This window comes from Hemibagrus wyckioides, linkage group LG11 (assembly GCF_019097595.1).
Source record: "Hemibagrus wyckioides isolate EC202008001 linkage group LG11, SWU_Hwy_1.0, whole genome shotgun sequence".
NCBI classification, from domain to species: Eukaryota; Metazoa; Chordata; class Actinopteri; order Siluriformes; family Bagridae; genus Hemibagrus; species Hemibagrus wyckioides.
Genome location: NC_080720.1, coordinates 15,850,018 through 15,872,180, shown reverse-complemented (window position 1 = coordinate 15,872,180; position 22,163 = coordinate 15,850,018). Strand labels below are relative to the sequence as shown.

General features: G+C 40.7%; 1 protein-coding gene across 1 annotated transcript in view; it reads right to left on the bottom strand.

The window, feature by feature from the left end:
• The window catches only part of plxna1b (plexin A1b), a 221,784-nt gene extending 207,773 nt beyond the window's left edge, over positions 1-14,011 (bottom strand). Inside the window, exon 1 of the mRNA XM_058402390.1 lies at positions 13,876-14,011. The gene's annotated coding sequence lies outside the window, so the exon portion shown is untranslated. The remainder of the gene's footprint in view (positions 1-13,875) is intronic.
• Positions 14,012-22,163: the final 8,152 nt, after the last annotated feature.

The following is a 22,163-nucleotide window of genomic DNA, read 5'->3' as shown; positions in this document are numbered from 1 at the left end:
ATTCACGGAATCTCGATTGCAACATCAGATGATTGTAAAAAGACTAACTCGAGCGCTTTGATCTAACAAAAGCACCAGAAATGAAATTACAAATTAAACCAAAAAAAAGGCGTCGTTCAGCATCCGAGATAAAAGTTAATGAAGCGGCAGTAGGAGTATTATCCAGCAGAAAGCAAGGAAACAAAAAGCGCGCTGTTGTGACGGCCAACGCCGGCTCTCTGTGATCGTGTGTCCTCTCCGAGCTAATCTCATCTCCATAAAAATCCACTCTGAATCATTGGCACTCTGTGCTCTTTATCAGATTGGTACAGTCTCTGCCTGCTTTTCAGGCTGCACAAGTGGATTACGCTGTTCACAACAACACTGCCGGGAGGGTTAAACAGGTCAAAGTGCAAAGCGCAGAGCCGTAAAAAGCAGCGCTGAAGAGAGAGGAAGCTTCACGGCTCGGGGTCTAAACACAGAGACAAGGGGACTGAGAAACTAAAACTGAGCCTAGCATGCAGACTCGCAATGCCATTTATAACACGGAGAGATCTTTTTTTAGTCGGGGAAAAAATCGCCCCAAACAAAAAGCACAGCACAGCAATTAGAATTTAATTAGTCAATAATGTTATTAAAACTTTTTTTGATTCACCCAGCAGGGAAGGAATCTAAAGTGGGGGATGACTTAACCTCTGCCACACAAAACCTCCCCTCCCCCTCCAACACACACACACACACACACGGTGTGCACTGGTGTCTAGCTGCTGGTTATTATCCCCCTGTAGCCCATCACTGCCACACAGGGGGCCCCCCAAGAACGAGAGAGAGAGAGAGAGAAACAGTGACAAAGAGAGACAGAGAAACAGAGAGAGAAGGAGACAAACAAACAAACACAGGGAGAGAGGGAGAGACGGAGAGTAGCAGAGAGAAAGAGAGCGACAGAAACACAGACAGTGGCAGACAGAAAGAGAGAGAGAGGGAGAGCAACACAGAGAGAGCAACACAGAGACAGACAGAAAGAGTGCGACAGAAACAAAGACAGTGGCAGACCGAAAGAGAGAGAGAGAGAGACAGACAGACAGTGAGAAAGAGAGACACAGAGAGAGAGATCGACAAAGAGACAGCAAGAAAGAAAGATAGACAAACACAGAGAGACAGCGAGAGACTCTCTCTGAGAGAGAGCGAGAGAGACAGAAACAGAGAAAGTGAGAGACAGAGCGAGAGACAGACAGACAGAAATACAGACAGCGAGCGAGCGAGGTAGAGAGAGAGAGAGAAGCTAAGAGGGGGGAAAAAAACGCTGGTGCCGTGCATACCAACAGCTCTGGCCACGTCTGCTCCACACATCACTACTGCGAGTGTACACGTGTGTTTCTACTTAACGCAGCGAACATGCGGTGTGGAGGAAGAAGAAGAAGAAGAAGAAAAAACACATGTTCCCTGGAAAGAGATGAGACCAGAGGTCATCACGGAGGTTCACCACAGTCCAGATGCGAACCCGGCAAAGTATTTCAGTGGACTAACCCAAGCGGTGTAACCCACACTGAGGCAGAGTGGATAAAAGTGTGAAAAACACTCTGGCTGTGGAACCGTGAACCGCCTCGGCTTCTGTAGCAGATCCTCTGATGCACTTTATCCAGTCTCACACACTGTTTATGCTCACCATCACGCTAGCTCGTCACGCCTCAAGCTAGCTACAGAGATGTTTACCGTCATAAGATGTGTAGATGTGTACACACACATATACATACATATATATATATATACATATATATATACACATATACATATACATATATATAAAATCAGATTGTAAAAACATTGGTATTCTCTAAATTAACTAGCAAACTAGCGAAATGAAATCTATGAAAACATCACCCTCGTCTCTGCCGTTAGTCATCATGCCGTTAAGCTCCACTAAGATCCTCATTTATAACCACAAACTAATGACTAACGCTTAACCACTGAAATGTATCTGATATCTATTCAGTAACTTGAACTGTTAGAGATTTTACAGACTGCCGTTTTATATATAAACTACATGTCAGTCAAGTAAAACACCCAAGAGTCACTGAGGAATAAACACCCACATCCTGTAGTTAGACAGCAGACACACACACACACACACACACGTGTAGGATGAATACTCCTCTTCCTACATCATCATACCCAAAAACATCAAGTAGGCCTAATGGAACAAATTAGAACCAAAAAAAAAAAATCATATACTATATCCAGCAAATTAGCATTAGGATTCCTGATTATTAGAGCTGATTAGGACAAGATAGAAGCACTTAGCATTGCTAAATAAGTTATGCCTCGTAGCGAAACATGGATACAGCAATTAGCTTTTAGCTCCTAGCTTTGGATAATGGGGTCTCTTTAACGCATACCAAAGGCTAATCTCCACTAAAATGGCTTCTACATTTCACCAGTCATTCACAATGAGGGCAAACCCCCCAGCATCAAAGACTCTTTGGGTCAATCGTTGACACAAAAGAGCTGAGAACAAGGAGACAAGCCAGAGAGAGAGAGAGAGAGAGAGAGAGAGAGAGTGTGAGACAGGCTGAAAGACTGAGAGATGGATGATGGTTGAGGTTTTGGAGAGGTCAAAGGCGTAGCAGATGGGGCACGGGGCATGGTCACGCTGGCGTGGGTGCTGCTGCATTCCAGAGGGATTTGCGTACGCTCAGATTCTCCTAAAGCCAGCAGAGACTCTGTGCCTCCAATACCTCCCTCTCCCACTCTCTCTGTGTATGTCTCCCTCTCTCTCTTTCTCCGTGTATGTCTCTGCCCCCCCCACCCCCGTGTCTGTATTTCTCTCTCTCTTTCTTCTGTGTGTCTCTGACTCTCTCTCTCCCCCCAGTGTATGCGCCTGTTCCTGTCTCTTCCGTGCATCTCTCTCTCCGAAGTAGGTCTCTCTCTTTTTCCTCCCCTGTGTATGTGTCTCTCTCTCTCACTCTCTTTCTCCCATGTATGTCTCTGTCTCACTCTCACCCCGTGTATGTGTCTCTCTCTCTTCCGTGTCTCTCTCTCTCCCCTGTGTATGTGTCTATCTCTCTCTCCCTCTCCCCATGTGTGTCTGTCTCTCTCCCCCCTGTGTATGTCTCTCTCCATCTATGTCTCTATCTATCTATCCCTGTCTGTATCTATCCCCCACCCCTGCCACATCCATGAATCTCTTCTCACAATAATCTTGAAGATTAGACCTACATAACCAACTCCTGACCCAAACAGCATTGAGATTATTCTCAGTAAATAGCTAGAATTTGTTTAGAGCACCAGAAGGACATTAGGGAGGATATTTTTTTTTTTAAATATACACAAACATATATATTTTCCCAGCTAGATTAAACAGGATTATTATCCAGATATATCTTCTGCTCTCATGTGCACACGCTCTTTATCCTCCTACACACACTAGCCCATATGTAAAGGTCTGCGAGTGGGCAAGCTTGAAGCATACTGCAGAAAAGCTGCCAGTCCACTCTGCAAGCACAAGGTAAACAAGCTAAATAAATGAAGAGAGAGAGGCATCTGGAGCTCACACGCTGCTTCCAGTGCCACGTCCAGACATCAACAACCGGACGAATATTGACGCGCGTGCACAGCTCAAAAAAAAACAAAAAAAAAAAAAACCCATAGAACCCCAAAGAAGGCGTGTTCACACACCCATTCGTGTGTGCATCATTAGTCAGAGCCAAAGCAAGGACCTTTCACCTCTGCCTAAATACCCTGGCCAACGCCGTGGCAACCGGTGACATCACTAATGAGCCGGTGAATTCCTTTCAGACAGAGCGGATATCTCGTGCTCGCTATGTAATTGCCGTACACGCAGATAATAGCTGGAATTCGGAATTTGCGATGAGATACAATCCATTACTGAATGAAGTGTTCGGAGCAAATTAATGCTGCGCATCATTCTCACTCTGTCACTATTCCAGTGCGTAATCATATGCATGCTCAATTGATTTGGTTATTCATAGCCATGAGGTTTGCATCTGTCACATTTCAGCAGGTTTCTATCAGTCTGTCTGCTACGGAAGAGGCCACTGGTGAGCTAGCAGCATTCCCACGCTGGAGTCAAGCTGCTGAATTATTCACTTCAAGACTCGCTCCACACTGCAGGAGAAGTGCACAACAGTGCACAACAGATCATTGTAGAGAGAGAGAGAGAGAGATTCCAAATGAGATAACATGTGAAACCATGGCTCGGAGCGTGTGCTGATGTCGTAACGGTGTGCACTCATTCTGCAGATAGCATCAAGCACTCGCTTACTGATCAATTCTGCTCGGGACACATCCCGACTAGATACCTCGACTAAAACCCAGACCTGGATACGGTGTTGTAGGAAAAAAGGATAGTAAGCGATCGAGAAGGTCGGTGGAGGGATGGTTGAGAGGATGAATGGAGCTTTCGGCTGTGTGCTATTGTGAGCTGTGGTGATTCAGCACTGAAGTGTGCGCGTTACTGTTAGGGCTGGGTACTGAAACTGCCGAAGCTAAGGGTTTAACCTAGCCACAGCCATTACTTCATCACAATACTATACTCAACATTTAGTAACGATTATCTTTGGATATTTCGCATTTCAACTCAAAACACAATAGCTATTATTATGTAGGATAGCTGATCGATCCTCCATGTCAGCAACGAGCCCACTCAGTCATGTTTATTAAAAAATAAAAAACAACAATCCAGTAATATCAATCGTGTTCCACAGGAAGTCCTTTGCCAAAAGTAACTAAGATGGTTGGAATCTATGAGCACAAATCCAATCAGCGCTTATTAATTCAAACAGTCGTCATTAAATATTATTTGACCAAATAACCCAATCCAGGTTAATCAGCTCTCCAGCCCAGGCTGGGTTAAGTGAATTAGCTGTGTCTCAATCAGCTCTCTAATTTAGCGTCAGTGTACCGATCAGGCCACATTAAGGGCTGTGTCTCTTGCAATCCCAAAATCCTTCCTGTGCCCTGAAAAATTCCACAAAAACCAGTGCTCACAATGTTTTTCTTACTGGAAATGACATCATGTTTTCTGAAGCCTCTCAGCTGGGAAAAAAAAAAAATCTTAGCTAACATCTAAGGCTTGTTATTGTTTTTCTCAACTTTACTAGTATGCAGTGTTTATTCTCAGTCTAATAGCTCAGTGTTTCATGATTCAGGAAAAAACCCAACTAGTTAGCCTAAAATACCGCAAAAGACACAAGCGTGATTAAGCGAACAAATTTATATGGACGTAAAACACGTTTTAAAATATCTGATACGGGTTTTTACAGTGACTGATGAGGAAATTAGAAGGTTGAAGTGCACGAGCAGCTGTTCACTGGCTGCTGAAATAGTGCCAGACATGCCTGGAAGTGAGTAAGGTTATCCATAAACAAGCACATTTACTTCACTCCTGTTTGTATCTGTTAAAGGAGTATCGAAGTTGTTGTTAAATGCCGGATGGTGACGTTTAATGATGTCAGAATGCAGCCATGACTCTGTCAGGATATTGAGTCATCATGGAAGCAGCTCAGGAAGACACACCTTACAATTCTGATCTCAACTGACTCATAAATGTTATTTTTATTTTATTTTTATTTTAACTACCTTGCTGTTGTGGTATTTCTTTCGTAACTATATCATAGTAAATCAAATTCTCAATTCTGATTGGTCAAAAGGTGTCCATTTTCTATAACGGCACCTATTTTCTAGCCGTAAGCTTTATATCAATGAGCTGGATCAAACTAGTTTCCATAGCAACAACTACCAAGAGCTTTAATGGTGGACGCTCCGGAATAAACAGATAATCGTTAATCTCAAAGGAGGCATTTATGTAGTATTTTTGGAAGGAGTCTCCAGCTTCAGGGCTTGGTAACGCACAGAGGTAAAGCTGGAGCTAAAAAGACAGGAAAGTCTTCAGTATGGTTGGAGCTGCAGTTACACGGCAAAACAGGAGAGACTGTTTATAGCTGCTGTAAAGTGAGTGATAGCAGGAATTAGCCTGTATCATGGACACTCCACTACATTAAAGGTACCTATAAATAGATAAAAAGTCTCCTTTAATTAGGAAAAATTGAGTCACTGGCAAATTGTGAAATAAAAACCAAAAAAGCTGGATAGAAAAGGAAAATTCAGCTCAGGATGAGGTAGATCAGAGAATGCTCTGGGCTTCACACCTCCCAGTCGTTGATTATTTTCCTGTTAAAGCATATGCCAAACTGGTTTATGGGTTACCTCAAACAGTCCAGTAACTTTAGCCAAAAAATAACGATTTTATTTTTATTGGTGACTCGTAAAATACACAGGAGCTCTGAGAGATATAGCTTTTGAATGAATCTCCAAAGCAGCAGAAATCGAAATTGAATTTGCAATCTGAACAATAAAACGCTAAACAGTCTTGATATAATGATATGTTTGAGTGAGCAGGGCTGTAATAGAAATGCTGCAGGTAGCAAAGGAAGAAGCCGGGCTCTCATCTGAACTTAGCAAATCTTATTGTCTCGTAAGTGTCAACGGCACAGAGGCCAAAAGGCATTCATGTTAATGTATCTCGCTTCTCAGTGTTACTAAAATAATTGCATTGGTGCCTAAATTTAGTTCAATGCCCTAGTTAGCAAAACTCATTCAAGCGGTGTAGGGAGATAATAGATCATAATAAATAAATAAATAAATACAAGAAACAGAAGGGAACAGGAGTCACCAAACAGATTTAAATAAATAAAATACTACCAGAAACACTAGACAGGGAGCAGCAGCTCAATCTAGAACATGTTGAATGAAGACACACACACTCTCTCACTCTCTCTCTCTTCAACAGCCTGTGTCATCTCTTCAACTTTGACATTTGTCCTTCTCTTCTTTTGAATCTTCTCTTAAGCACATTCCTCTCCTCTTTAACACCCCCAACACACACATTGTTGAGCAAGGCACGCGTTTAAACACTAGTCCCACAGTCACTCTCTGCACCCTGCACCCTTCCAACAATTTAAACCAAATACTTTTAACCAAACTACTCTACAGCCCAAATCAAGTGCACTCCATCTATAATTCTAATCACCACTCCTGAGTGCTGATAGCTGAACCGTAGAAGTGTCCATTCCTCAAGCCCTCTTTCATACACGTGGACTTCATCGAACAGATATTTCCTCCAACGCTGCTGGACTACAGAATGGCAGGGAGTCTTTTGAAGAACCGCAAAATGTGTAACGGATAAAAATAACAGTGGAGAAGGCCGGGGATTAATAATACATAACTACTATGAGTGCTGTCATGGCAGCGGGTGAGCTGGCACAGGTATCCAAAGCTCCGTCCTACTCGTAGGCACTCTCCAACGCGCTGAACCCTTCACCGAAGAGCGTTTTTATTCTAGTAAACGGTTTCCGGTGTTAACCTGTCTTAGTTACGCATGTTTATTTTACATTGTTTTGTTAAAGCAGCCCTTTTCGTGGCCTCTGCACTGCAGAGCACTGTACGATAAACGTGTTATTGTAGCAAAGGCTAAATTCTTTCACAGTCACCGCACTGTAAAACCTGCTGTGTTCCAAATAACCTGTCCATTCAGCTCATGTGTATAAAGTGATCATAAGGGCTTTCTCTATGTGTGTGTGTGTGTGTGTAGTGCTGGTGTTTTTGAACGTGCTCCCTCATGGGAGGTCAATCTCCCTGCATAGCGAGCGCCTCGGGGAGAAGCACAGTTGGCGTTATACACATGTGGACGCGGGTGTTCATGCGTGTGTTAGGGAGCTCTTGTTTGCTTTTTATGACCCAGCACTTCACACTGGAAACAGCAGTCCTCTTAAATGCTTTTTAATATCACCACATGCCTAAGGACAAGAGAGAGAGAGAGAGAGAGAGAGAGAGAGGTGGCTTCTCTATACACATCTGATATAATGATGAGAAGCTCACACCTCACAGTATTACTCCCAATATTAGACTCTATGCTAGGAGCTGAACAGGAGATGAAATCCAATAAGGTTTTCAGTTCATCCCCGTCCCTGTATATAAATTTAACGGAGATGAACTGTGGCCTAATTAATCACGCAAAATATAGATTAGGCTTGGTAATCAAGCTGCTCTGGAAAAAAGGTTTAAACACTGATCTGAAAAGAAATGGCAGCTTTCCTTAGAAACATGAGACATTCATTCATCTACAGTGTTGCTGTGGACCCAGAAACGATCACAGGAACGCTAGACATGAGACAGGGATGCATCCTGGCTAGAAAATTTTCATTATATAATTTTACACGATTACATAATTTCTAAACTACTGGTTTGTTTATGACTGATTATCACTATCACACTGACCAAAGCTAAGATTCTGTGCAGTGACTTTAGTGATATAAAGAACAGCACGAGTTCTTCACAATACTGTGCGCTATATTGTTTTCACATTCCTTTCCCTCACTGAACCAAAGTGTATCTGGCAGCTTCTTAGATTACACGTAATACATTATCAGGTCAGCAACCACACCTGAAGATGCTAGACATTCTCACTTTGTGGCTTTGTCATGGTACTTTCCCCTGGCTGAGGATAAACCTTGACATGCTTCATCACATGCTATCAAAGAGCTTACGATCAACTCCAGATCTGCCAGTACAGCAAGCATGAACCTTCCCCTTATAAAAACCCACAACCAATTTCTATACTGGTTGTGCACATACCGGGTGTAACGCGATGCCGCTATCTACATGGGGGATCTTTTTTAGTGCTCCTAATATTCACGCATGTAGCTGGATTTAACCCTGGAGTGGGTGTGGCCTTGACTGGAAGCTCAAATGTTGGCTTTTAATGCATTAAAAGCTCTTGCAGTTACTTACTAGTTACGTTTTTTGTTTGTACCTGCTCACAAAAAGTAGAATTAGTTCTCCACAAATATTAAAATACAAATTAATATTCTCATTTCAGGCATCAGAGCCTGCACCAGGCCTTTATGGAAGAACGAATGAACATCACGCAGCAACTCGCATTCACGTTAATGAATCTGCTCTGTCGTAGCATCGTATCAGTCTGCTCCTCCTTACCAACATGACATGCAGAAAAATCTCCCATTCAAACCAACAACCAGCCTCCTATCTGTTTTCGTTTCTGTTTAAGACGATTAGTATACTGTTACAACCCTAGTTAACTTACCTACTACTCATATAAATAAGCATTCATCTTAATATCTGCTTCATCCTGATCATGTACGAGGTGAATCATAAGAACAATTCGGTTTCTAAATTTTGGTGAGCTTAATAAAAATCCGTAGGAACCCACTGGTGATGAATAAAATTTATGTAAGCATGTATCATCTTCCCAATGAATAAAACGTATTATTTTACAACTTGCACTCTTTTTATTGTTGGAATAACCAAATAATTAATTCACTTGTAATAGGCTTTTCACTGGCACGCTTCTTTTTATCAACAGTGTTATTTACATATTTACATTAGAACAATGAAGTGAGCAATAAGCATTTTATTGGGGGAAAAAAAAGAAAAGAAAAGATTATAAGCTGTTTTTAATTCAATAGTCAGCTCACTTATTTTCCTGTTCTGCTGTGTTCATCTGGTTTAATGTTACTTGAATGGTGCCTAATGCATGCTTTTTAGAAATAAAAATCAGTGCTTAGAAACCAAGGAAATACAATACAAGTTAGTTTTGATTTTTGATCCATTAATTCAGCCTTTAATTTTTGGCTACTCCTAAAATTTAGGATGGCTCTAATAACATGAGATTTGAACTTTGTGCATTTATTATTAAAAAAACACTATATATATTTTTTTTTTATCGTGAATATCATGAAGCTAATTTCACTTGTTTTGATGCTAACAAAAAACATACCTTAAGATTTGCGTATTATGGACTACAATCATATCTCTATAATATACAGATTTGTCTTTTTTCTTTCTCTAGCTTATTACCTAATTATTCATCCCTCCAGCATAAAAACTTGAACCCATACATTACACTAGCCCTGCAGGCCTGAAGCAGACGACCTCAGACATAGGACTGCACAATTACTTCTTTTTTAATCACAACCATGATTTTTGTCTACTTTAATGAATTGAATTAATTCATTAATGGCAATGTTGGTGAGCGCAGATAAAGCTAGCTAACTGGTCTGTAAAATTTAAGAATTATGTCTACAAGTAGCAAAGCAATTGCACTAAGTAGATTTCCCAGTAAAGAGGTGGTAGTGCTGCTACTGTAGAAATCATGGAGCTTGAAAGAAGTATGTATATATCCGAGTAGCTACAACGAGTTTCTTTTGTTCTTTTTCTTTTTTTTAACATACACAATACACATTTCAATTCACAGGTCATACATTATCTGGGTGGATGTTTGGTTGGAAGCAGAACCAGAAAATGGGTCTCAGACAATGGACTGGATTTTGTACTAGCAATTTGTAATCCCCCCCCTCATATTTCTGACATAAATGCAAATTATAACCAAGTCATATTCCCATTCTGCATTAACCAGTTAATCATCCATCACCATCTGACTATTTTCCAGCTGTCTGTATATTTGCATTTATGTGCATCTAAACTAATTACATTTTTTAAAGTAGCTTAGCCAAGACTGAGCTAATACCAATTAATTTTTCTCTTGTGAATTAAATAAAAGGATTCTGCCTCCTATACTGAATGATTAAATAAAAGTACAATAATTTATTATTATTTTTTTGCCTAGTCAATTTGGTTTTAGGGCAAGCAAACTTTTAGGGGTCCCTAAACTTTTTTCAGTGAGGGCCACATAATTTTCTCTGTCTTTAATGGGGGGGGGGGGGGTGACAGAAAATTACGTAGGCTGGAATGACTACTAGTATTATTGTGATGATTTTATTATGATTAGTGCTAATGCTAGAATAGTTTATTATTTTGTTATGCACCATACAGATAAATGATCATTACTTTTTTTATATACATATATAGCCTATTAAAAGAGCATTATTACCATCATAATGACATCTTTTCATATTCAGTGCTGTTGAAATCATCTGTTCATTTGCAATGGTACGTTACGTTGAATGTACCATTCTGTTGGTAAATGAATTTAACAAATAATTAGACTATGTTAATAACAAACAATAATATTTACATTTTCAAAATATGTCCAAGGCATTGTTCAAAGGGCCGGTCCAACCGTGGGGGCAGGCCGCAATCTGCCCATGGGCCATACTTTGGGGACTCCTGATCTAGGACTTGTCAGCAGACTGGAGCTTTTACTTGGTAGGTGAGCAATCTACTGTATTTATGTCCGTATATATACTTTAAAAAAGATCGAGCGTCCTAGTGCTTTTTTTTTTTTTTTTTTTTTTTTTAAGAGAAACATACAGCCAAAACTTTTCTGGACTTGATTGTTTGGATATTTGTCTGTTTAATTCTGTCCTGATTTTAATAATAAGAAAACTTTGAGAGCTAGACTTGTATACAGACCAAAGGGAACCAAATAAACTGAAATAGCAAAATACAAACCGCAGAATGTGACAACTGGGAGTTTTGGGGCTGTGTGTGCAGTAAAGTGAGGGAAGAGAGGAGGAGGAGGAGGAGGAAGTCTAGGGAGAGAGAAATGCTTGAAGGAGGACACTGTCATAGCAGTTAGAAATGTCTGCCAATCAAGCCAGCCGTAACAGCAGCCATCTTGCCAAGATCTGACTCCCACATAAGGCAAGCACACACACACACACACACAGTCTGGCTTTAGTCAACAACCAAAGAGACTTTGAAGCATCCAATTAATTCACAAAAAGTAACTTTTCGGACAAGGACTGTCAGGCATCGAAATCACCTCTGGAGGACGCAGCTTAGGGTCTGATAAGGAAATGAAGCACAGTGTCAGAGTGGGAAGAAGACAATAATCTTCATTTCACCCACATCGTGTCATTTCTTCTCTCATAAGCATTTAGGCCCGAGTCAAAACAAAAGCCTAATCTTCTCCCTTTGTGGCCAATTTATAGCAATGCCCATATCTCTGTTTCGCCGTAATTACGTCCCACTTGAGCAATTTCTTTCCAATCATTTTCTTCTGTCGCAGAGATAAATGAGTTTTGGCCGGGGATAATCTCAAGCTCTGCCCGGCGGTTAGTTAGCGTTTGGCCGCTGTTTAGCCACGACACCGTGGCCAACTATCAGCCGCTGTGCGCATGCGCACCTCGGTCCTGCCGAACCGTCTTCAGTGCAAACTTCTCACATTAGCCTGCATACTGTCCGTCCCCTGGAATTCAGGCTTGATGTAGCGCTAATATGGCAGGATGTGGACATTAATGACTCATTCTCTCAGACGTCGTGACCACACCAATTACGCTCCTGGATGCTGAAGGTCTCGCTTTAATCGAGGCGACGCGACGTGGCCTGAATCTAATTTCAAGCTTCTTTTAGAGTACGTGCCTAAATCGCGGTGCTAAACCGCGCTCACTTCTTTTTTAGTTTTTTTTTCTGTCCACCGTGACCACCGAGAGATTTCCGTTAGTCTCGTGCCTCATACAGAACAAACCATTCAGTCACGCATGAGCGCGCGCTTTCTCCTGTCCCCTGTGTGAATGGCGGCCAGTGCGGGACAAGAGCCGCTCCGGCAGGAGGGACTGAACAGGAGGCCGACATGTCGAGGCCAATCGGTTTTCAACGCCTGTGTTTCATTAAACATTCAGCGTGTGAGAGTGAACGTGCTTCACACCATCCTGAATGGCTGAAAGGGCTCAGAAAAGCGCAGCCGCACGGACAAAACAACCATCACACGACCTTTACCGAACTTTTTTTCCCCTCTCTCTCTCTCTTTCTCTTTTTGTTTCCATCCATCTCGCTCTGATAATTTCACATCCTAATTATAGACATGGCACACGGGAATTCTTCCGAAATCTCCCGAGAAGAAAGTGTGTGAGTCGGTTGAGATTTCTCCAAAAGCTCTGTAACACAAGTCAGGCTATTTTAACCGCCGAGCTACAGAGCCTCCGTCCACCCACACCGCAGACACATGAACGGCACCACTAATCGCTTTAAAACTGAAGGGGGAAAAAATGCTGGTATTTATTTTCACAGCAATGAGAAACCCATTGAGATAACTTCTCCCCTCAGTCGGGTTAAGTAAGAGAGTGTGTTGTAGGGAGGGGTGCTTATAAAAGGGGAAAAAGCCCCTTCAGACAACATATGGCCGCAAGAAGTGTTCGCTGTAACTGCCTGCTGGAGAGGCGAGCATTCCCACAGCAATATTCTCAACAAGCACTGCCCTTACACACACACACACACACACACTTCACCTTCGGGAGTTTCCTTTTCATCTCCTTTATTTCCTCTTGCACTGAATAATACTTGCTGGTGCATTTCTCCTATTCATTCCGCATTGACAAGATTTCCACGAGCCTGGTGTTAAAGTGTGTATAAAAACACACCTGGCAACATATCTCAAAAAGCAACCCGAAATATAAAGGTGGCATTTTAAGCCATTTTGCACGTTAGATGCAATACAGCTTAATGGCTGCAGACCTGCACACACACACACAAGGAGACTAGATTACGAGTTGCATGCCTTTCTCTCACCACTTCAAGCAATGTGACCAACATTACGCTCGAGCTCAACTCACTCACAGGCTGCATGCAGAGATTTCAAGCGTTAACGTCCTCCAATCACTACAAGTAGCAACTTCACCTTCTTCAACAGCAGTGTTACATACTAAAAGTTTCCGATGTGGTCCAGACATATACGGACTGCGAAAGGCAGTGGGCTATGGCTATAGCATTAAATACACAGAATCCACGAGAGCAATGCAGGCGAGAGCGCGCGCGCACACAGACACACCGAGCGAAGAAGAGCCTCCTACTAACCAAACTCTCCCCACATACACGCCGATTTCTCCTCGATCCCGTGTTTTCACACTCCTCTAGCGTTTCGTAGAACACTAAAGATGAATAACGCCGTGATGAACTTACTTTCTTTCAAGTGATCCTCGGAGTACACGTCCTCGCCATAGCTAAAATTCCCCCAAACCTCGAGAGCGTATCCGCTGTGGTGAGCGCGTGCTAGCTCGGCTCCCCGCCGTAATGAACGGACTGGAATGCGGCTCTGGCTGGCGGAAAGGGGGCAGAGCCTCGATCCTGGCCGCGCGCCTGCGCACTGACACGCGCGTCCGCTAGAGAGCGCTGCAAAGACGCCGCTGAACGAGGGCTTCCTAAACCTGGTCCTGGAGTGCCCCCGTTCTGCACTTTCTTGGTTTTTTCCCCTCCTCTAACACACCTGACAGAACTAAACAGATAATTGAGTCGACGTGGATCTAGTAGAGTAGGGAAAATATCACGACGTGAAGAGCATTTTAAGATTAGGATCTACTAAACTACAACTGCTTAGTCCTAGATTCCACCCTGTCTTACACACATTAGGGTATTCCTTGCTCTAACACACCTAAATCTAAATCTCTCTCCAGTGCCCTAACTTTCAGTAACAGCTTCATCCTTGTTGCGAAATCTGACACGAATACATCTTGGTTGTAAATGCCTGTCAGTTTCAGGGCACCATGCACATACATATTCACATCATGGTGCAATTTATCATACCCAATCCACTTATTGGCATGTTATTGGGAAGTGGCAGGAAACCCACGCAGAGTCAGGTGAATATACAGAAACAGAAAGTCTGGACAGACGGTAACCCAAAATCAGGATTGAACCAGTGACCCTGGAGCAGTGAGGCAGCAACATTACCAGCTGCACCACTGTGCTACCCCTGATGGAGCAAATCAGCTAATTAACAGCCCTTCCTGAGTTAGAGTTGATGTATTAGAGCAGTGGAAAGACTAAAATGTGCAGGACAGGGTATTTCAGAACCAGGGAGTGTGTAGTGTGGTGTAATGTCTAAAATTGTTTTGCACATACCTCGAGATGACATTTTACCACACCACACTACACAGCACAATAGAACTGTCCGCCATACACTTCTAGCTCCTATCTCACATTAACAGGCCCCTCCATTACCTCAACACAGAGTGTGTGATGGCAGCAAAAGTAAAGTGCAAACTTTGGTCAAAGTTTGTAGTACATTATTTAAATATTTCTACTATATAGCATTTACATTTTACATTTATGGCATTTGGATGATGCCCTTATCCAGAGTGACGTAAAAAAAAAGTGCTTTGAAGTCACTATCAATGAATACATCAATACTGCTTCACTAGGTCCCAGACTAAGAATACCTTCAGTCTAAATCTCCATCAGGAAGAAATATAGCAAAAGGAGCACACAGATTTTAAAATAAAACCAATGCTGGTTTAAGTATTTTAGGAAGAGGTAGGTATTCACCAGTCGTTTGAAGACAGCCAGGGACTCGGCTGTTCTGACATCTAGGGGAAGTTCATTCTTCTATCTAGGTGCCAGAACAGAGAAGAGTTTTGATGCAAACCTACCTTGTACCCTGAGAGATGGTGAGACCAGTGGAGAACTGCTTGAAGATCTGAGGAAGCGAGGTGCAGTGTGGGGAGTGATGAGAGCTTTGAGGTAAGAGGGTGCCGGCCTGATTTTGGCTTTGTAGGCAAGCATCGGTGTTTTGAATCTGATGTGTGAAGCTACTGGAAGCCAGTTGAGGACCACAGCAAGGAGTGGTGTGGGAGAACTTTGGAAGGATGAAAACAAGTCGTGTAGCTGCATTTTGATCATTTGTAGAGGCTGAATTAGACGTAGAAGTAGACCTGCAAGGACCAAGTTGGAATAGTCCAATGTTGAAATCACAAAAGACTGAACAAGCACCCAAATGGCCTGTGTGGGGACAAATGGCAGAATCCTTACAATATTGTCAGGGAGATATCAAATTAGGAACATGCAAGGAACAGGGCAGTTGATTGACCATGGTTACCCTAGGGTTGTGTGCAGTGGCTGAAGGGGAGATCAGCAAATTGTCCTGACATGGGGATGAATCACCTGGGAACCAGAGTAGTTTGGTTTTGCTGGGATTAAGTTTTAGCTGATGAGCTGCCATTCATGATGTTTTTGTCAGACATGCTGATAACCGAGCAGAAACAGTGGTGTCTGAGGGTTAAGTGTCATTAGTATTGCAGTGGTACATGAGGATATAACTTTGTCAAGAAAATGAGTATAGTGGAATAAAAGAAGAGGATCAAGCATTGAGCCCTGTGGGACACCAGTGGAGAGTCTGCATGGAGCAGATGTCAATCGCCTCCATGTCACCTAATATGAATGACCTTCCAGGTTGGAAGCAAACCATTGCCATGCTGTTCCAAGACTCTTGAGGGTGGACAGATTGGCTGTGTCAAGCCCTGCTGTAAGGTCAAGGAGGGCGGAGGACGGTTAGCATTAGATACCAGTTAGCATAGCATTTGACCCTGAGCTCGGGTTACCATCTCTGTACATGTTCTTCCCATGTCCCTGTTGGTTTCCTTAAGGTTCTCTGGTTTCTTCCACCTTGTAGGCAGATTAGTACTGTGAATGAGTGTGTGCATCATGTCCTGGCATCCCATCCTCACAGCCATTACTCTTGGAATAGGCTCTGCATCCCCCGCAACTCTGACCAGGATCAAGTGGTTACTGAACATGAGATCATTTTATTGAATTTTCAAGTGGGAACACACTTCTGCACCACTGTGGTCTATTGCTCCTATGCTAACCAATGTAGCTTTTTAAACCAGTCGCTTGTGGCAAGTGGTACATCAACAGTCTTACACACACAGACCAAACACGATTTTTATAATTCAAGCATATTTTTTGCCAGTAGCAGTACACAACTAGATCCATGTACAAAATACATGGATGCAATATTTTGTACTCAGAAAATATCAGGGCATAGCAGAAACACTCATAAGATAAATGAAGTTCCACACTGAGGGGACCCTTAAATCTCCTGTAGAACCGTTCAAGAAAAGCTTTCTCTTTTTAGAGATAAACATAAGAAATGGAAATAATCCTTTTTCTTACAAACTTCCTTAGTTCCATAGCATGCAATCCACACTACCTTTTATATATACTAGACTATAATTCTAAACAGTTCTGCCGAAAACTGCTAATCAGGCCTGCTGTTATTGAACAATAATCAACAACAGGCTAGCCTGATGCATAACTGCACATCCTAAAGTGTTTTATTACTCTTATACTACATTTAACATTTTATTTATTCATAAAATTATGTCATACTTGTATCTAGATACAGTTATGTTCATCAGATGATTTAGTCGCTCTTCTCCCTTACTGTAGTCGTTCCTCAGTCAGTCAATCTCTTTTTCTGTTTCTTGAAGTTAATAAGAAAACAAAATGCAGCTCATCACATAACTCTCTGTGCTCATGATTTTAAGAAACACATAAAGGAGCAGCTGTACCTCTAACTGATACAAACCACGGATGCTGGAGACCAAACATGCGAAATAAATGTCTACTCTCAAAACAATTCACCTTATCAACAATTACACTGTAATCTGTTGATGTGGCCTGTCCACCATACAGCCCTTTTGGTAGCTGGTACTACAGAATTAATAAAATATTAGATTGCAGATATTAATATAACCCTGTGGATTGGCCTGCAGCTGACACTACTATCAGAGCGGCTATTATGGACAATGAATCGATCTGACCAATAGGAAAAGAGAATCCAACAGCGATGTTGTAAAAGAAATAATAAACGATTGTATTAAGTACTAATCATATGTATGCTTCTCATACTGTATAATAAAACACTAAACTGTTTATCAGTCACCGATGATTAGAGTAATTTACCCAAAAATACGTAGGTTCCAGAAATAAACAGCATTTCCATAGCAGCCGTGGCATAACATCTACAGCATAGTCCATGTGCAGACTACTAACAGGAAGCACTCCACTGGGAATGCTAAACTGCATAAAGCCTGTTTTTAATAGTCTACTTATGGCAATATGCTCACTATACATGATTAATATACTGGAATAATAGTGTACACTATCCACTAATAAATAAAACTAATATAAAAATATATATTTGGCAAATTAGGTGTATTGAGACACATGAAATCTTGCTTCTGAACAATGTTGTCTGATAATGTAGTGTATCTGTTGAAGTAAACACGAAAAGGCTGATCACGCTAATACTGTTGAGCAGATTCAACTATTCCTGTTTTCAACATGGAGTTCACATGCATGCACAAACTGTGCATTATTAATGCATCTAGGTTTGACAGAATAAAGTGTGCGCATAAAATGCTTGGCCTGTCGTTGATGATGGAGTGAAAACTATTATCCCAAAGTAAAGCAACACTACTGCTTACAACATTTGAAGTGCATCAAAAGACAGTGTTAGATTCTGTTGGTTTTTATGCTGGGAGTCAAGGACATATGCTTGAGGGTTTTATAAATATATAAATATATGAATATATATATATATATATATATATATATATATATATATATATATGTATATAGTCTCTGTCACTGCAAACATAGTCTAAGCATTAGAATTCAGAAATGAATGTGGCATGTCCCTCTGCATCAAAGCCATCTCTCTATTATGAAGCATGCAAGGCAGAAAAGAGAATATTTCAACACAGGCTTTTGCGTGCTTTGTGTGAGTGAACACTCATACACTATTAATGCAAAGAGGTTTGGGAACAGAACAAACACCCCCTTATGCCAGGGAGGGAATGAGAGCTGAGTGATCATCTGGGGGCTGCGGAGATATCCCCTCCTGCTGCAACATGGCACCCTTGGCAACACATACAACACCATGCTCTCCCGTATTTAAGTGCTTATGCTATTATGGCTGTCTAAGGCTAGTGATAAATGTAGTAAAAGCAGAAGATATGGTGATTTGCAACTTATCTACCACCCAACACAGTAGATACTTAACTGTCATTTATAGTGTAGTACATTCTGCAATAATGTCTGTGTTTATAGTGCTGTATGCAGTATGGTCCCAGTATCAGTGATGGCAGGTAGAGATTAAGGAAAATAACATATTCTTCGATTTAGCACAATTCTGTTTTAAAGATTTTGCATCAATACACAAAATGTCATCATCCGAACACAGGCTCGTGCAAATATTTCTTGAAAAAATAAATCAACATTAAATATTATAGCCAGTTAATTACTTACAAAAATGTGTAATACTCACTAAAATGAATTAGTTCAAAATTGATGATGCCTCAACGGGAAAAATTTACAGCAGTGTTAATGTTACACACTGAGTTCAAAGAGGGCAATATCATCAATTCGAGATAAAATGCTTATGTTAAGCCACATTGTCTTGTTACTGATATTTAGCTGAAGTTTACATTCACAGGCAAACCAGGATCCACTGAAAAATCTGCTGTCGTTACTATTCATCCTACACTCATTTACACAGAATGTAATCATTTCATACATAATTCCATTTTGGCAAAATCCCAAATGGCTTTCTAGATATGTTTCTAGCTATTTAGAATGAATTATTTCTATGTACTTGACTAAACATAGTGATTTTTTTTCTATTATGGCTTCAATAGTGTTCATCTAGAAAAACATTATTTTCATGACAGATAAAAAAGGGTAAAATGGTTGTGGTCATACAGTAGGCATACACTAGGACAAATTCCGGTGTTTAAATATTAATACAATTCTCATAATATTTATGTGTTCCTCAGTAAGCGCTCTAAATGTTTTAAATCCCCAAAGTCTGTGGGCTAAATTAAGGCATTGTGTGTGTGTTATGCTTTTGTTTGAATGAATTAAAAGCAAAAAAAAAAATTATGATAAATTAGAAATGTAAAAAATAAATAAATAAATAAGATAAATAAAATGTTTATATATATATATAATTACTGTATGTACACACTTACTCTTTTTATGTAAATATGTGCAATTTACTCAAAGAACTTTATTGGCTCCAATTAGTACCACATCACTCAGCTGAAAAATATTCATGTGCGATTGTTTTGTTTTTGTTTTTTTTAATCAAAGAGGGACATTCGGATGCCTAAACGAAACCTTGCAAATGTGAACGACTGTCTTGTTAATATAAACATAGCTCTACTTGTAAGACTGCTACATTAATTTGTTCACACTGGCAGTAATTATTACAATACAGTAGAATAGTTTGATCTTTTACAGTATATAGTCAAATCTGCCGGAAAACTGAGAATACTTAACAAAACATGTTTACATTTACAGCATTTTGGCAGGCGTCCTTATTCTGTGACTTACATTTAGCTCATTTTATACAACTGAGCAATTGAAGGTTAAGGGCCTTGCTCAGGGGCCCAGCAGTGGTAGCTTGGTGGACCTGGGGTTTGAGTTCACTACCTTTCGATCAGTAGTCCAACACCTTAAGCACTAAGCTCCCACATCCCCCCATATATGGAAATGTTGTGTCACTAAGTTTGATTTTGTGTTATGTTCAATAAATGTGCTGTAGCATGTGGTCTCTGTCTGCTCTTACCTCTCATCATCCAGATACACAGCTGCTCTAACCACCTCCTTTCTTCATTTTTTTTCCTATAATTTCCTTCTTTTTTTTATTTTTCCACAGATAGAAACTCACGGTCAGTTTCTACGTAAAAGCTAAATACTGGAACATTGAACTCTTCTGCATCAACATGCTAGTAGTATTAACTTACCTTAAGAATACACTGCAACATACATTTGTAGTAGGTTGGTGACTCAACACAGAAACATTAATTATCTCCTTTATTGTTCTCTCTGCATTGCTGGAGTTGCCTTCAAGGTTGCAACATCTATGTGACAAGAGCAGCACAATGGCCGATCAAAATCAATCCAAAGAAACAACCCAATGCTGCAAAATAAAATATGCCCTAGAGGTTTTTCAATCCCACTCCAGCCCACTCTTTAACAGTCCTGCTCATTATTATTTCTTGCTTGCACCTGCCTACAGAACATAGTTAATTCCCAAAATATAACAAATATGTAGTTTAATCCAGCGTGTCCCCGACCAGTTACTGAATATGAATGTCTGTGCAGAACTGGGTGTGTTCCCACCTCAAACCCAGTGATCCAGGCGTCAGATTCCTCACATCCCTGACCAGGATGAAGAGGATGCTAATGATTAATGAATGAAAATGAGTGACTGTTGTAAATATGCTCCCATGTTAATGAACATGGCCTTTCATTGTCCTGTGAGCTTCATGTCTGTCCACCCACTCCCTCCTGCATGAAAGTCTAATCTAATTAATATAATATGTTGTATGTTAAACACTTAACCTCCAGCCCACCACTGAAAACATCAGTCTGGCAGCAGTTTAAAAGCAGCACAATTCCACCTGAAAACTGAGGGGTTTGTAACACTGCCAGAAAGCCACAGACAAACACAGAAAGGGAAGAGGAAAGTGTTGGCAAAAAGGGTTTAAACACACATAGGTCGGCTGTCAATTTTTCAAGATAATGTGATGAGATTTCACCCCATGCTTCCTGGAGCATCTCCCACAAGATGGATTGGCTGATGGAGTCTTCTTCAGTAGCTGAAATCAAGCTGAAATATGCGAGTGATCCCAAACTTTTCAGCTTTAGTGTAAGTCGCCCTGGATAAAGGTGTCTGCCATATTTGTTGCCTGTTTTTTGCTTTCCAGTTTTAAGGACTAGAATCGTGTTGCACAAAAACAACACTTTTAACTTTTAACTAATTTTGATCAGTATCTTGATTAAACGGATGTTATGGGTTGCCAGGTTTTTAGGAAAATATCTGAACAACAATAGTGTGGCTATTACATGTGAAATCTGGTAACCCTGCTAACAGAACCCCATCACCAAGAAGTGTTTTACTAATTGTAAAATATATTGTGTACTTTTATATATATATATATATATATATATATATATATATATATATATATATATATATATATATATATATAATTTTAAAATCTTTATGTTATTTGTACATGGTTTTGTTGATCGGAAATGATCGTTCTTTACTGATAGTAAAAGCAACATTCTCAAAAAATCCTACAGGCCTTATAATAAAATGTAGCTTAAAGGATCCATCCCAGCTTGACTCTCAGCAGCCCTGTAAATGCATTCCAGGTTTATAGCAGATTCTGATCGTGTGTCTAGCAAACTTTTCTGATCTAAAATAAATCTTAGAATCTTAGTAAATAGAAAACTTCCACAGTTTGAATAAAGTTATGTACAGCAAATAGGTGTTAGAATGCGCTTGCTGTGGGTTTTTAACATTAAACTTCTTGTTTAAATCAAAATGCAAAAAAAGATATGAATATTTTGAGCATTAACATTCAAAGCAGCACAATATTTGCCAAGATACCAGA